The sequence below is a fragment of the Callospermophilus lateralis genome, chromosome 14 (genome assembly GCF_048772815.1).
Source record: "Callospermophilus lateralis isolate mCalLat2 chromosome 14, mCalLat2.hap1, whole genome shotgun sequence".
Taxonomy (NCBI): domain Eukaryota; kingdom Metazoa; phylum Chordata; class Mammalia; order Rodentia; family Sciuridae; genus Callospermophilus; species Callospermophilus lateralis.
In genome coordinates this window covers 34,627,455-34,642,489 of record NC_135318.1, presented here as the reverse complement: position 1 = coordinate 34,642,489, position 15,035 = coordinate 34,627,455, and the positions used below count along the sequence as shown (strand labels likewise).

Sequence of the window (15,035 nt, the reverse complement as noted above, 5' to 3'; positions counted from 1 at the left end):
TTATAAAAGAAAAACATCAAAATTAGAAAACTTTTAAAAAATAGATAATAAAGAAAAATTGAAGAATGGAAAAAATTTAGGAAAGAAAATTTTTTAAATGATTTCATAAACAAAGACAAAATAAGAGAATGCAAGAAACAGCAAATAAACTGATAATGTTTAATGAGAAAGAGAAAACAAATGTTAAACATCAAAACAAGAGTCAGGTTAATTTATACTTAATTTATAGAATGGGTAGAGAATGGGGAGGGGTGGGGAGGGGAGGGGAGGGGAGGGAGGGCAGCAGAATACAACTGACACTAGGATTGCTGTATATATACACATGGATGTATAACCAATGTGATCCTGCAATTTGTACACATGGAAAAATGAGAATTCACACCCTATTTGAATCAAATGTATGATATGTCAAGATCATTGTATTGTCTTGAGCAACTAATAAAAAAAAAAGAGTCAGGCATAGTAGCACACATGCCTATAATGGTAGCTATTCAGGAGGCTGGGACAGGAGGGTTCAAAGTTCAATGACAGCTCTATCTCAAAATCAAATAAAAAGGACTGGGGTATAATTCAGTGGTAGAGCTTTTAGCTAGCATGCACAGGGCCCTAGGTTCGATCCACAGTATAAAAAAAAAAAGAAAAAAGATTCAATAAAAGTTCACAAAAAAAAAAAAAGCAAAGCAAGATAACAGAACAAATACTGAACACAACAAGAAAATGTCCCTGAAATAAACCAGAAACTATATATTAACAGACATCATATATTGAGGAAAAACTCACCCAGAAAGGACAATACTAAGTAAATAATTGGACTTTATTTATTTACACATGTGGTACTGAACTACATTTCCCGATCTTTTTGTATATTTTTAAAATTTGAAGACAGGTTTTGTTCAGGTTTGCCTTTAACTTGAAATCCTCCTGCCTCGTTCACCCAAGTAGCTGGGATTAGAGGTGTGCACCACCAAACCCTGCTTTTCTACTTCTTTTAAAGTCCAATAATTTCATCTGGCACAGACTAGGTGACACACACCTTTATCCCAGCTATTTGGGAGGTTGACACAGATGATCTGAAAGTTCAAGGCCAGCCAGGGTAATATAGTGAGATCCTGTCTCAAAGTAAAAAAAAAAAAAAAGAAAAGAAAAGAAAAAGAATTGTGGGTGTAACTCAATTGTAAAAGTGCTCTTGGGTTTAACCCCCAGCACAAAAAAAGTAAAACAACAAAATATATTCATGAATGAGAAATTATCTGATGTTTAGAGAGATTATCCTATGAATAATAACATCTTGAACCATTAAGATTTTCCAATTAGGCTCAACATTTTTAAATATTCTTTTAAAAAAACTTTTTTTTTTTTTTTCATTTCTGAAATCCTTTCAACTTCTGAAATCAAATTAGGGGAGAAAAAAAACCTAACTAGGTTTTGTTTTTGGACAGGATCTCAATAAATTGCTGAGGGTCTTCCTAAGAGGCTGAGGTTGACCTCTAACTTGAGATCCTCCTATCTCAGGCTCTCAATTACAGTTGTACACCAGCATCGAGCTCTTAACTAGGTTTTATTATCAAAACATTTAGGTCAGATTTTACACACACACACACACACACACACACGGGTATGTGATTACTTATATTTAAAATTCAGTAAAATCAGTGCATTTATCTGAATTACCTTCTCTGATATATACTCCCTGTCAGAGACATAAAATGGGTTTCATCAGCATTAGACAGTTTTACTTTCAGAAAAAGGTTCACTATGAAAATCTCAGATTGCTGGATGTGAACTAATCCATAAAGTTCCATTTTGCTGTCCAACTTCTCCCTATTTTTTGAAGATACCTTGGGGTTTGGTTTTGGTTTTTGAACGTTACACAGTCCATTTTATGTATATGATTTGAGTTCTCACAAATATACCTTGTGTAATCACCAAATATACAGAACATTTCCCTCACTCCTAAAGTCTATTCCTATACATCTGAAGCCAACCTCCCTATCCCTTCTAGATTAAGGGCAATCACTGTTCTGCTTACCAGTGGAGTTTTGCCTTTTCTAGAACTTCATGTAAATGAAATCATAATTAAACATACTCCTTTATGCCTGATTTCTTTCACTTAACATAATGTTTGACATCCATCCATGTTGTGTTTATCATTAGGGTTTTTTTTTTTTTTTAAACTGCTTTCATGGCTTTTTAAAACTTTGGGGTCTAATAGATTTGGACAAAGCTTCAAGAAAGTAGTTTTAGGCCTACAGACCACATCAGTTACTAGCATATGTCTATTAAAGGTTTAACAAGGTAAAAGAATTCCTGCCCTTGCCCAGAACACTAAATTTTTTTCAGCTAATGTTGCTGAGACCAGAGAGAGTTCATGTTTCCAATTTATCTACCTGAATAATAAAACAAATATCTGAGACTTTATCATGATTTTATGCTTGGTCATTTTTCTACAAGACTGATTTTCAAACACAGAGAGAAATCACCTCTTCAGCAAAGCAGCCCAGGAATAAACAACTGCTTTTCCTATCCCAGTAGTTTTTCAATTATGAATGAAAATGAAAAAGTTTAGGGCTACATGTTTTTACTTCTAGATGTTCTTTGTCCTCTTCTCCCGCCAGATAAACAGACCTAGATTGCAAATAGGTCAATTAGGAAGGGAAAGAAAAAGAAAAATCAGTCAGCAAAGGTTAAGAAGCTCCTAGAGGAAATTTTATTTATAGGCTTGACTGTCCAACCATTTTAGTGCTGTTATTTTTAAGCATTTCATGAAATGTAACAGAATATGACTTAATGTATAGCCCAGTCCTAATATGCACAGGAGAGAATTTGTCCTGGAATATGGTTGTCAAATGTGTCTAGAATATTTCATAAAAGAATGGAACATTTCAGTTCCCAAGTCACCAGTATTCCTGGGACAGAATAATATCAGAAGAATTATGGTTTCTGCTCCAGATTACATGAATTGGAATGATGTTAATGCAAATTAGGTGGATTGGGATATGAAGATGGTTTGGGAGCAGAGTTGTAATTTTTGGTTACATTGTATTTGAAGAGATGTAGCATCTCTTGATGTAGATGTAGCATCTCGTGGGACAACAACTCAAAACACACAACACAGATCTCTTGCTTGGTACAATTAGCCCATACATCAATATGGTCTTAAACAAGGAGACTTCTCAAAATAAGATAATTTGTAACTATTAATAACTCTCCCTTCAGGAAATTTTCTTTACTCATGCTGACTTTCATAACATTTGCAATCATTTGTGTTCATTTTTCCTTCAGATTCTTTCTAAAGATGGTCACGGACCCCAAATAATATAATAATTAACCTTCAACCCGAAACATATTATCTGCCTTCTGCAATCACTTCCTCAGCTATCACTTTTATAATTAATTCTTGGATGAATTTTAGCCTAGATTCTAAACATTGTTTGGTTATGCTACATCTCTTCAAATATAATGTAACCAAAAATTTCAACTTTGCATCCAAACCATCTTCATATCCCAATACCCCTAATTTGTATTAACAGCATTCCAATTCATGTAATCTGGAGCAGAAACCATAATTCTTCTAATATAAATCCGACACTTTTATTAAGTCAACATGTTCCATCAATCTTGCTTGAAAGTGTTTCATCCTACCCTCCTAGTTTCGAGCATCATCACCTAATGTACTGATTATCTACCTGCCACCAAGTTAGTCTCCTTGACTAATCTCTCCTTCCTCTAATTCACCCTGCAGATTATCCCCAGCTTGACTGCCCCAAAACACACTGTTCCAACAAGATGTAATGGCTTTTCCAATCCCTGAAAAACAGTAAATATAAAATATCTACTCTGTATTTATTTATTAGGAAACTTCCTCTCTCATCTGCAATACCTAGGCCCTGCCTCGTTCAAGTAAATCATGTTCATTCCTACCCTCATAGTCAATTTGTCTTAATTTAGCTGACCCAATTTTTCAAGGTGCCTATGAAACACATCTTTCTCCTTTATACAATTCCCAACCCTTCATCTCACCATTTCACCGCTCCTATTCAATCACTTACATTCTTTTTAACATTCATGCCCTCCAACCCCAACTTGTGACCTTGGCACCCAGCAAGTACTGAATAATACATGCTAACTTAAAAGATACTTCTCTTCAGGAAAGGATACCCTGCTGGGCAAGGTGGCAGACGCCTGTAATCCCAGCAGCTCAGGAGGCTGAGGCAGGAGGATCATGAGTTCAAAGCCAACCTCAGCAACAGCAAGCCACTAAGCAACTCTGAGACCCTGTCTCTAAATAAAATACAAAATAGGGCTGGGATGTGGCTGAGTGGTCCAGTACTCCCGAGTTCAATCCCTGGTACTCCTCCCCCGAAAAAAAGGATATCCTAGTCAGCTATTCCAACATTCCCAGAAATAATAAATTGGCAGAGATCTAAGGATCTCTATCATATACTGTAACATTTAATAAATACAAGAAGTACTTGATTTCCAGCAATTTTACATTTGGTGATTCACATTTAAAGCACCCAGCCAACTATACCCATTTAGAGCAGACAGAGGGCACACTAATGAATTTATTTCACTCCATTTGTTTTTTAATTATAAAGCAGTTCTTATGCCCTTAGCCTACCCTGAAACATTTTTTGAGAACATCTTTGACTCTAGACCAGAATCCATGCAGCCTTGGCTCTTCCCAGGAGTCCTGAGGCTTGGAGTGAACAAAAGATCAGCAAGACTAAGCAGAAAAAACTAAAGCAGTTATAAAGGAAAAGAAATACACACAAAGAATTTTTTAAATATAACATAATCATACACAGCCCTAAATATTACCATCCAGGTACTATCCTTTCAAACATTCACTTTAATGTAAATATTTTGGGATTAGAACTGCCTTTAGGTTAAAATCTTTAATTAGCATCATCCCTTTATAGATACACAATCTAATTAATTCCTAAAAACTCATAAACACAATTAATAAGAACAAATACATGAGTGTGGTGGCACAAGCCTTTAGTCTCAGCTACTCAGGAGATTGAGGCCAAATAATCTCAACTTTGAGTACCAATCTGGGCAATTTATCAAGATCCTATCTCAAGACAGTTAAAAAAGGCTATGGATATAACTCAGTGGTAGAGTATTGGCCTATTCCAATTACAGGCCCTGAGTTCTATCCCCAGTAACACAAAAAGAGAAGCGGTAGCGCGCTCGCCTGGCATGCGTGCGGCCCGGGTTCGATCTTCAGCACCACATACTTAAGATGTTGTGTCCGCCGAAAACTAAAAAATAAATATTAAAAAAATTCTGTCTCTCTTTCCTCTACCTTTAAAAAAAAAAAAAAAAGAAAATTTGAAAATAAGGCAAACAACAATGACAAACACCCAGAAAGAGAAATTTAAGTGACCAATAAGAGAATGTTACTGGCCCTCACAAGTAATAGGAAAATGCAAAGTTAGGTCAAAATGAAATACCATTTTCACCACTGACTGGTGAGGCAATGGGTGGGAGTGAGCGACTTAATGAGACACTGTCTCAAAAGACAATAAAAAGGGCTGGGGAAGCTCAGAGTCAAGCACTCCTGGCTATAATTCTAATATTAAAAACCAGGAAGGAGGGGGCTGGGGTTGTGGCTCAGTGGCAGAGCACTTTGCCTAGCATGTGTGAGGTATTGGGTTCAATCCACAGAACCACATATAAATACATTAATTAAATAATTAATTAATTAAAAGTCCACTGCCAACTAAAAAAAAATTTAATAAATAAATAAACAAAGGTCCATCGACATCTTAAAAAAACCAAAACAAACCCAGGAAGGAGATGTAGCTCAGTAGTAGAATGCTTGCCTAGCATGAACAGGGCCCTGGAGTTGATGCCCTGTTCTGAAGAGGTACATGAAGGCACAGGCTGAATTTAACCAATGGGTTGCATATAGTTTGATGACCCCTGTCAAGACCCATTTGCAGAAAGAAATCAGTAATTCATTAAATCAAAGTCTGAAGGGGGAATGGATTCACATAGAAACAAAATATGCCTCAGATTACCTGGTAATCACAAGGGAAAATGTTCCTTCTCAATGGAGACATTCAGCAGTCACCACAAGTAAATCAATGATCATAACTTAGCACTGCTAACAGTGCCAAAGTCAGGTATTTTGTGCCTCCTGCAGCAATGGAATATGAAGCAGCACCACCTATGAAATATGCAGCCAAAAAGTTTAACATGAATTTAATAGTCATTACATTATCTTAACAGTTTACAGAAGGCAAAGACTAAGTTTTCTTTCTTTCTTTTTTTTCTTTTTGCAGTACTGCAAATTGAACCCAGGGTCTCATGCTCGCTACATAAAGGACTCTACTACTGAGCCATATCCCTGGCCCTACAGAGTAAGTTTTAAACAAAATCTCAAACAAAAAAAATTCTTAATAGAGAACATTTTAAAAGATAATGTATCTCTACCAAAAGAAAGATTTTTTTTAATTGGCTATTAAAATTTGAAAGAGACCCACAAATAGAACTGGGACATAAGGCAGTGGTTCAATCCCCACTATCAAAATAAAGAAAATTTTACCAGTATCTGTCAAGATACTTCATTGCACATTCTTCATGAGACAATAACCCCTCTTAATATCTTTCAAATATACTCCCGAAGCTAATACTATCCAGCATTTCCCAAACTTTTTAGCCAGTCCACCTGACAACCAATTAAATATCACATTTATTTTTACCTTATTAGATCATTTTCATCTGCCTTAAAAATCTGGGGTTAATGTGATTCCAGGCCACTCTAGAACCACTTATCTCTACTCCTTTGTATTCAAAATATGCTTTATACTTGACTTGGTCATTTGGCCATGCATTATAAATTGGACAAAAACACAAAGACCCAACTACACAAATTCACCCTCAATAGGCTCATCATAAAATCTGAAAACATAGGTATTATTTTAATATATCCTATAATAAGACCAATAAACAATTTATTGTGTATCCATCTGATTCCAAATTTGATGACAACCCTGAACTTAAATAAAAATCAAGTAAGCAAAGCCAGAGGCAGAAAAGTCAAAAGAAAGCAAAAGCTCAAGAGAACAAATAACCAGAACAAAAACATAACTCTATCTCTAAGAAAAAGATTCAAGATATATGGTAAGCAGAATTATGTAATCTAAATCATCTCTGATCTTCTAAACCTGTACTGTCTTTACAAACTAGTTTATAAAACAAAAATCTAAAAAAGGAGAGACTATAACTGAAAATTTACATATTAAGCTACAAAATTTGTTTCATTTTTACATTTTTATTCAAACTACTCCAGAATAAATGAACAGAAAAAAATAAACTTAGTTTTCTCAAGTGTAGAATCATCAAACACCAAAACTGTAATAAAATCTCAAAATTCTATTAACCAAATCAATTATATGGGGTTAGGGGAGTAGCTCAGTCTTACAGTCCTCAACACCAAAAATAAAAATAAAAAAATGTAACTAGTAATCTGAAGACTTATTGGGTACAATAAATGAAAACTCTTAGCTCATGACTAGAACTTGTTAGTTTTTATATTGGAGCACTTCAATGCATACAAAACAATTTGCTTTAAAATAAAAAATCCAATTGATTCACTGCAGCAATCAAATTACATAAAACTCTCAACAAATGAAAGCAAAAGATTCTCAAGAATTAAAACAAAGATCAGCGGGACACAGTGGTAGGCACTTGTAATCCTAGCAGTTCAGGAGGCTGAGGCAGGACTACTTCAAGTTCAAAGCCAGCCTCAGCAACTTAATGAGGTCCTAAGCAACTTAGGGAAACCCTGTCTCAAAGTAAAAAATAAAAAGGGCTGGGGATGTGGCTCAGGCGCCTCTGAATTCAATCTGAGTACCACCTTAAAAAAAAAAAGGTCAAAGACTTCAGGCTTATTTAAGTGTGCAGTGTTAGTGTAAACTCAAAGAAACATCTTTACCAAACTGTATCATTCAGAAAGCTGAAAGTAAGCACTAGCTTCAAAAATAAGTTCAGCAAGACTATCTCATGCAAAAACTTACAGGAAAATCAAAGTCATTACCTCGAGTAATATACCACAGCTCTAGAATTCAGAGAAGCAGTGAAAAATATACAATCTGAGCACAGCAAACCAAGAAACAAATTGATTCTATCAACCATCATTTATCAGAATTGACAACCGGAGAACAAAAGTAGCAGTCACAAGTCAGTAGCAGTATTACCAGATACTATTGGTCAATCACTAATCTCTCAGTTATTTTCACGTAACAGAAACAACAGGATCTTTTCAAACACAAATGACAACATATATTTTACATCCCAGGCCATTACTTATTTTGGTTTTGAGCTTGAACTCAGGGCCTCACACTCTCTACCACTGAGCTACACCCCAGCCCTCCTCACCAAGTTATTTAAACCAGATCTACTGTAAATTCTTTACACCCTTCTCCCATTATCCCACCTTTTCTCTCATGCTCATTTCCAGAAATTCATCTATCAAGGATTGGATGGAGGATGTGGGGGTCAATTGGCTGTAACATCTGTCACCCCACTGATTGCCAGGGTTGATTTGGCTCTCTCAGTGGGTGTCCCCTTCCTCCCTCACAGCTCCATGTGAGTCCCTCCTGAAGCTGCACATTCAATGGAAGAGGACAACCTTCCTTGATAGAGGAAGAAATGTTCTTAAGGTTATGGGAGTAGCTGCTGGAACCGCCCCCCTCCGGCCCCAAAACAAACCAACAGAAACATGTGAAGCCTCCAAATGCCTCATGCCTGCTTTTCTCTATTTTGGCTCCCTTTTAATGTGAAATAAATATCTTTCTTTATAAATATATTAGTATTTTACCCTTTCTTCCTAACATATTCTAGATTTTTCTTTGTGCCCCCACCTCACCCCCTGCCCAGTTACAGAAACATTCCTCTTCTTTTTCTTTTGTTAAAGGAGTAAAGTTCAGCAAGGTGTGGCAGGGCATACCTGAGTCCCAGTTACTGGGGAGGAATCACAGCTTTAAATGTAGTGTAGAAAACATACATTCCAAAATGCACCTACTACCACTCAGCGTTTTAAACCAGTCACAAAGGGAACTCAGCTGTAATGTAAACTGGGGAAGTGTTGGTAACCAAAATTTAAGATCTTTGAGGACAGTACTTTGTCTCTTTTGTTCAGATTTCAGCCTGAAATGGTGCCTTGCATACCAAAGACAGACAGTGAATGCAACAGTAAGGGGAGTTGGGGGATAAATACTATTAGACTGTTCTGAATTTCTTACTTCTCAGTAGGTTGAAGCTTGGAGTAAACAAGAGTTACAAAAAACCTCCCAAATCTAAACTTGATCTATATATTCTGTCATTTGGAGTTGTTATTAATTAAACTATTTCCTCTTTTGAGTGAACTACAAAGAACCACTTGTTTTTAAGAGATAATACCAGTTCTTTACCTCAGAGGCGAATGCTTTTAGTCAGGAAAGAGGGGGAAAACACTGCCCAGATAAGCACCCATGAGTAATACAGACACTCCTAGATTCTCCTACTCATAAGAACCTACTCCCCCTTCCCCTGGTACTAGGGATTGAACCCAGCCTCACTCTACCACTGAGCTACACCCTCAGCCCTTTCTATTTTAAAATAAGGTCTCACTAAGTTGCCCAGGGTAACCTTGAACTTGCAACCCTCCTGCCTCATCCTCCAAAGGAGCTAGGATTACAGGTGTGTAGCACTTCACCTGGCATGAGAACATCTATTAAGAACATCTGCAGGGTGCAGTGACACATGCCTATAATCCCAGTGACTTGGGAGGCTAAAATAGTAAGATTGCCAGTTTCAGCAATTTAGCTAGGCCCTACATAACATAGGGAGACCTTGTCTCAAAATCAAAATAAAAAGGCTGGGGATGTGGCTCAGTGGTTAAGCACCTCTGGATTTCAATCACCCATATTAAAAAAAAAAAAAAAAAATCTATTAACCACCCTTTTCAAGTGTTTGAAATGGTCCTGATATCTCCATCAAGAAAATAAGGCAATTAGATTTAAAAACCAATGACAATACTCTTAAACTTAAAAAGTGCTTTGAAATCTGTCAGACCCTTAATTAATCTACATATCCTTTGCCAAACCTGCTTCATCTTAATAGTTTTAATAATTTTCCATGAAAGAAAGTTTTCCTTATTTCTATCATACAATGTACCTTTCAAACTCTCTGAAAAGGACACTCTACACAGACAAAAATGACATAATCCTAAAGACAAATGTTATTCTCCCTGAATAGCACTAAAATTGGTCCCTTCTCTATAAGTTCCTTATAATCAATAGATAGCTTCCAATGTTCTCTCCTCTAAACATATTTGGCAGGATCTTCTTTCATTACAAAGATGCAAAACTAAGTTTCCAAGTAGTGGTATTTCTCAACTTCAAAATTTAAAATTTTTAAGAATTAAGGTGTCAATAAATATAATCTTGATATTTCAATACACTCCAAAAGAAAACTTTGAACCCATCTTATTTTTAGCAAGTTAATATTAACTATTTGACATGTTGGGGCTGGGGATGTAGCTCAGCGGTAGAGCACATGGGGGCAAGGCCAAGAGCTGGATCCCCAGCAACACAATACAAAAGTATTAAATGTTGATCTAATATAGGAACTAACACACTAAAATACTACAGGTGATTTAGCTATTAAGTTCTTGAAGTTATATAAGTTATCACAAGGAATATATTACAAAAAGTGTATACCATGCCAAGCAATAACAAGGTATTGCAGATGTGGTCTCACACTAGATGTAGTTTAAAAAAAAAAAACATTTATTTGAGAATTCTTCTGTATTATCATTTAGAAGCAAAGTGTTTATTTATGTCTATCAATAATTAAACTGAAAGGAAAAATAAAGTGCCCCAAGGGGTGAGAGATATGATTCAGTGGTAAAGCACATGAAGAGGCAGGCCCTGGGTTCAATCCCCAGTACCAAAAAAAAAAAGGGCTGTGGCTGTATGTAGCTCAGTGGTAGAACACTTGTTCAGTATGCAAGTGGTTCTAGGTTTGATCCCCAAAACGAAAAAATGAGAAAATAAATCTTTAGTCTGAAAAAGAAGTAGGGTATGTGCATGTGTGCGTGCGTGTGTTTGTGTGTAGTATATAGATTACACTTTTAGAAAATGTCATAACATTATAAAGAAATTAATAAAGGGGACTGAGGAAGTGGCTCAAGCGGTAGCCCGCTCGCCTGGCATGCGTGCAGCCTGGGTTCAATCCTCAGCACCACAAAGATGTTGTGTACACCGAAAACTAAAAAAATAAATATTAAAATTCTCTCTTTCTCTCTCTTAAAAAAAAAAAAAAAAGAAAGAAAAGAAATTAATAAAGGAAGCCAGGCACAATAAAGCACACCTGAATCTCAGCTACTTGGGAGGCTAAGGCAAGGAGGATTCAAGTTCAAGGCCAGCCTGGGCAGTTTAAGGAAACCCAGTCTAGAAATAAAATAAAAAGGGCTAGGGTCATAGTTCAGTGGTAGAGCACCTGCCTAGCATGTGTGAAGCTTGGGTTCCATTTCCTGTACTGAAAAACTCTTTTTCTTTGGTTTATTTTTGGCCTCCAATTCCTTTTTGCGTGTCTGTGCCTGGTACTGGAGATCAAACTCACAGCCCCATGCATGCTTGGGAAAGACTCTATCACTGAACTACAGCCCCAGTCATTTTTTATTTTGAGACAAGGTCTCACTAAGTTTCCCATACTGGCTTTGAACTTGTAATCCATAGGCGTGATCACAGGTGTGCACCACCATGCTAGACAGAAAGAAAAATTTTTATTACCCTGATACAATCAGTTGTTTTTCAACTAGTTTCCCTCAAAATCAGTGAATTATGAAAGGTATACTTTACAGAAAATGTAAAATATTATGTGCTGTATTTTAAGAAGGTAATTTTTTTCCACTTTATTATGAAGTGAATTTGATGAAGGAGTGGTGTTAGAATATTATTTTACTACTTTCCTTGTTAAATAATACTTTAAAATAAATACATCTAATATACAAATATCCATAAAATACAGATTATATGTGTAACTAACACCAATTAGGGTGGGAAAAAAGTATCATTCACTCCCAGTATCTTTTATTAACATGTTTAGGGCTGGGGATGGGAGTTCAGTGGTACAAAGACTACCCAGAATGTGTGAAGCCCTGGGTTTAATGCTCAGCTCTGAATAAAAAAAAAAAAAAATGTTTACCAACCCATATACAAGGGCATGTTTGCAATCCTCCATATCGGCTCAGCCAGTTTTTAATAAATTTCCATAATCACCAAGTAATACCGAGGCAAATTCTGTTCTTTGAAGACTGTGGAGAAACTGTCAATCAGCATCACAATCTAATTCAAAAGACTCCGTAAAAAAATATACCTTATAGGAAAATGTTGTAACTTTCAATAAGAGGCACTTTTTCTAATCTTACCAACTTTTCGATCAACATTCTTGGAAGCATAGCTATTTAGACACTACACCATTCCTTCAGATGATGTAATCTTAAGGGATATAGTAATTTTAATAAGTGGCTTACTAATATCAGTATTTACTGACATGACTATCAGACAAACTGAAAAAGCTTTCTCACCTATTTCTAGTGTCTTTGTAGAAATCAGACACCCAGTATAAGAATACAGATGCTGAAAGCGCTGCTGGTCAATTCTAAGAGAATATTCACCACACTGACAAATCCAAAGGATAATGTACAAGAAAATGGAGAAATATTAATGGGTATAGCACAAATAAAAAGATACTACTCCATGCTAACACAACATAAGAATTACTGCTGAAACAGTTATAAGACTTTCTGGGTGCAAAAGAAAAAATGGAGGTGGGGGAAAAAAGACAAGGCAGTGAGAAAAAAAAGCTTAAAACAAAAATTATTCCTTTAAAGAAAAATCTATCCTAAATACTAAATTTTAAAAGTTCTGCTGTAACAACATACTGTCCATTTGGGAGGCTGACCAAAACATTTTTTTAAAAATTATCATGTTACTATTACTTCAACTTTATTTGTGTGTGCATATTTATGTATATGTATATGAATATGAATATATATGCCTATACACTTGGAAAAGCCTATTATAATAATAACTATTTAGAAATGCTCTATTTAAAAGTAGGCCAACAATAGGAACTATGCTATTGCACAATAGAAAAAGTAAATGAAATAATATCTATTAACATTCAGTGTTGATGGCATGTTTCTCCCATCTCATAGAACATACTGTGACTTACAGTGTCTTTCCTGAACAATTTACCATTTCTCCATCCATGCAGTAGCTCAAATAAAGAGAGTTCCTGTGTTAATCCCACAATAAACCTCAGTAATTCTCACATCACAGTAGTTGTAAGCATTTGTTAACAGAAAAAGAATGTTTTTCCCAAAATAGCTACATAACACTATGACTACTCAAATTCCTAAATAATCCTTTTACAAAACTCCTGCCAACTTTATTTTGATACATTAAACATGTGGAGCCTATTTTAAAAGCTCTTTAACTATGAGTTTATCAAAACAGCTTCCTAGTTGTTCATGTCTTTCTTTTTTTAATTTCCAAGTTGTTTCAGAAGGGCTTGAATACTGACGAATTTGGGCTGCTATCAAATGTTTAAGAAGTATTTTTGCCAAATATGATGGGCAAACGTCCTAGATCTGCTAAAACTGACATTAGAGGTCATGCAACTTAAAAAAAAAAAAAAGGAAGAAAGAAAAAAAAAACTATTTTCCAACATTCACTAAGCCCTTCATTTAAAAAAATTATTTTCGTGTTATTTTTCACACTCTACGCTTAATGATACAATCCTTTTCTTAAGGAAGTTAGACTTAGTATTTAAAAAAAAAAAAAACTGTTCTACCATATAAAGCTGGTCAGTCTACTCTTAATGAGCCTTCGATTGATTCGAGGTACTGACAATAGTGATTTCAATTAAGAACTCCACTGTTAAAAAATTATTTAGGGAGGAAGTGAAGCAGAGCGCAGAGCAGGGCAAAAGCTTAAGAGGAAGCAAATAGGGAAAGGTAGTGTTTTCAAATAAGGCATGCACGAAGAAGAGAAGAGCCACAGTCCCGGGCAGCCCCAGTGCGCTCGTGAGAGATGCTAGTAGACATAAGCACAGAAGGGAAAGCAGCTGACTTCCAAGCGTCGGAGCAAACTCTTCCCTCACCGCACCTCTTCCAGCCTCAGCCGCGAGCGGAGGCGGCGGCCGGGGAAGGGGCCTACCCAGAAGCCCGGCCTGGCGTTCCGCTCCCCAACCTCCGCGGCGGAAGCCTCGGCCGAAGCCTGGCGGAACCCTAAAACGGTCCGGGTGCCTCGGCGGTACAGCAGATCCTTTCCCCTCCGATGGGCGCCCAGCGGCCTTACCTGGGGCGAGGGAGGCGAGGTCTAGGGCGTCTCTCTGGCGCCCGCCGCAGAGCCCCCGCTGCACTCAGCCCAGGCTTCCACCGGAGGTGCGACCCTGCCTCAGCCGCAGCTTTGCCCTCGGGTCTCGGCCACCGCCTCCGCTGCCTCGGGGGCTGTTTACACCGCCCGGCCCCTCACGCCGCCGCCACCACCTTCTCTCCACCCTACAGCCGCTGCCGATTCGGCCGCCGCCACCTCCTCCGCCGCAGCCTCGTCTCTCTGGAGCATCTTCCAGCCACCGAACCCTGAGAAACAGAGACTCCAGCCGCGCCGGCAGGAAACTCCCCCACAACTGTAAGGGGGACCAGGCGGTCAGAACACCGGCGGCTTTTCCGCCATTGAGCAGCAGCCGCTGGGCTCCTTCTGCAACCCCCTCCCGCACCCCGTCTTTCCCCGCCCCTTGTCGAGCCCCGCCCCCACATCCCACCCATTGGGACGCCGCGCGTCCTTTTGCGGTCCCCTATTTGCTGGTACGCCTGTCAATCTCTTTTCTCCCTCCCAGCTCGGCTCCCCTGGCGCCACCGTACTTACTTTTCCCCGCCCACCCGACCCCGCCTCTGAGTTCCTAATTTCCCATTGGGCATCAGTGACCACCTTCAATTGGCAAGGTCAACTATCCGTCAAACACCTCCT

At 37.7% G+C, this 15,035-nt stretch overlaps 1 protein-coding gene across 2 annotated transcripts in view; it reads right to left on the bottom strand.

Annotated features, from left to right (window-relative positions):
- The window catches only part of Ppm1b (protein phosphatase, Mg2+/Mn2+ dependent 1B), a 74,332-nt gene extending 59,558 nt beyond the window's left edge, over window positions 1-14,774 (bottom strand). For both annotated transcript variants that reach the window (XM_077105183.1, XM_076832932.1), the window contains exon 1: window positions 14,364-14,774. The gene's annotated coding sequence lies outside the window, so the exon portion shown is untranslated. The remainder of the gene's footprint in view (window positions 1-14,363) is intronic.
- Window positions 14,775-15,035: the final 261 nt, after the last annotated feature.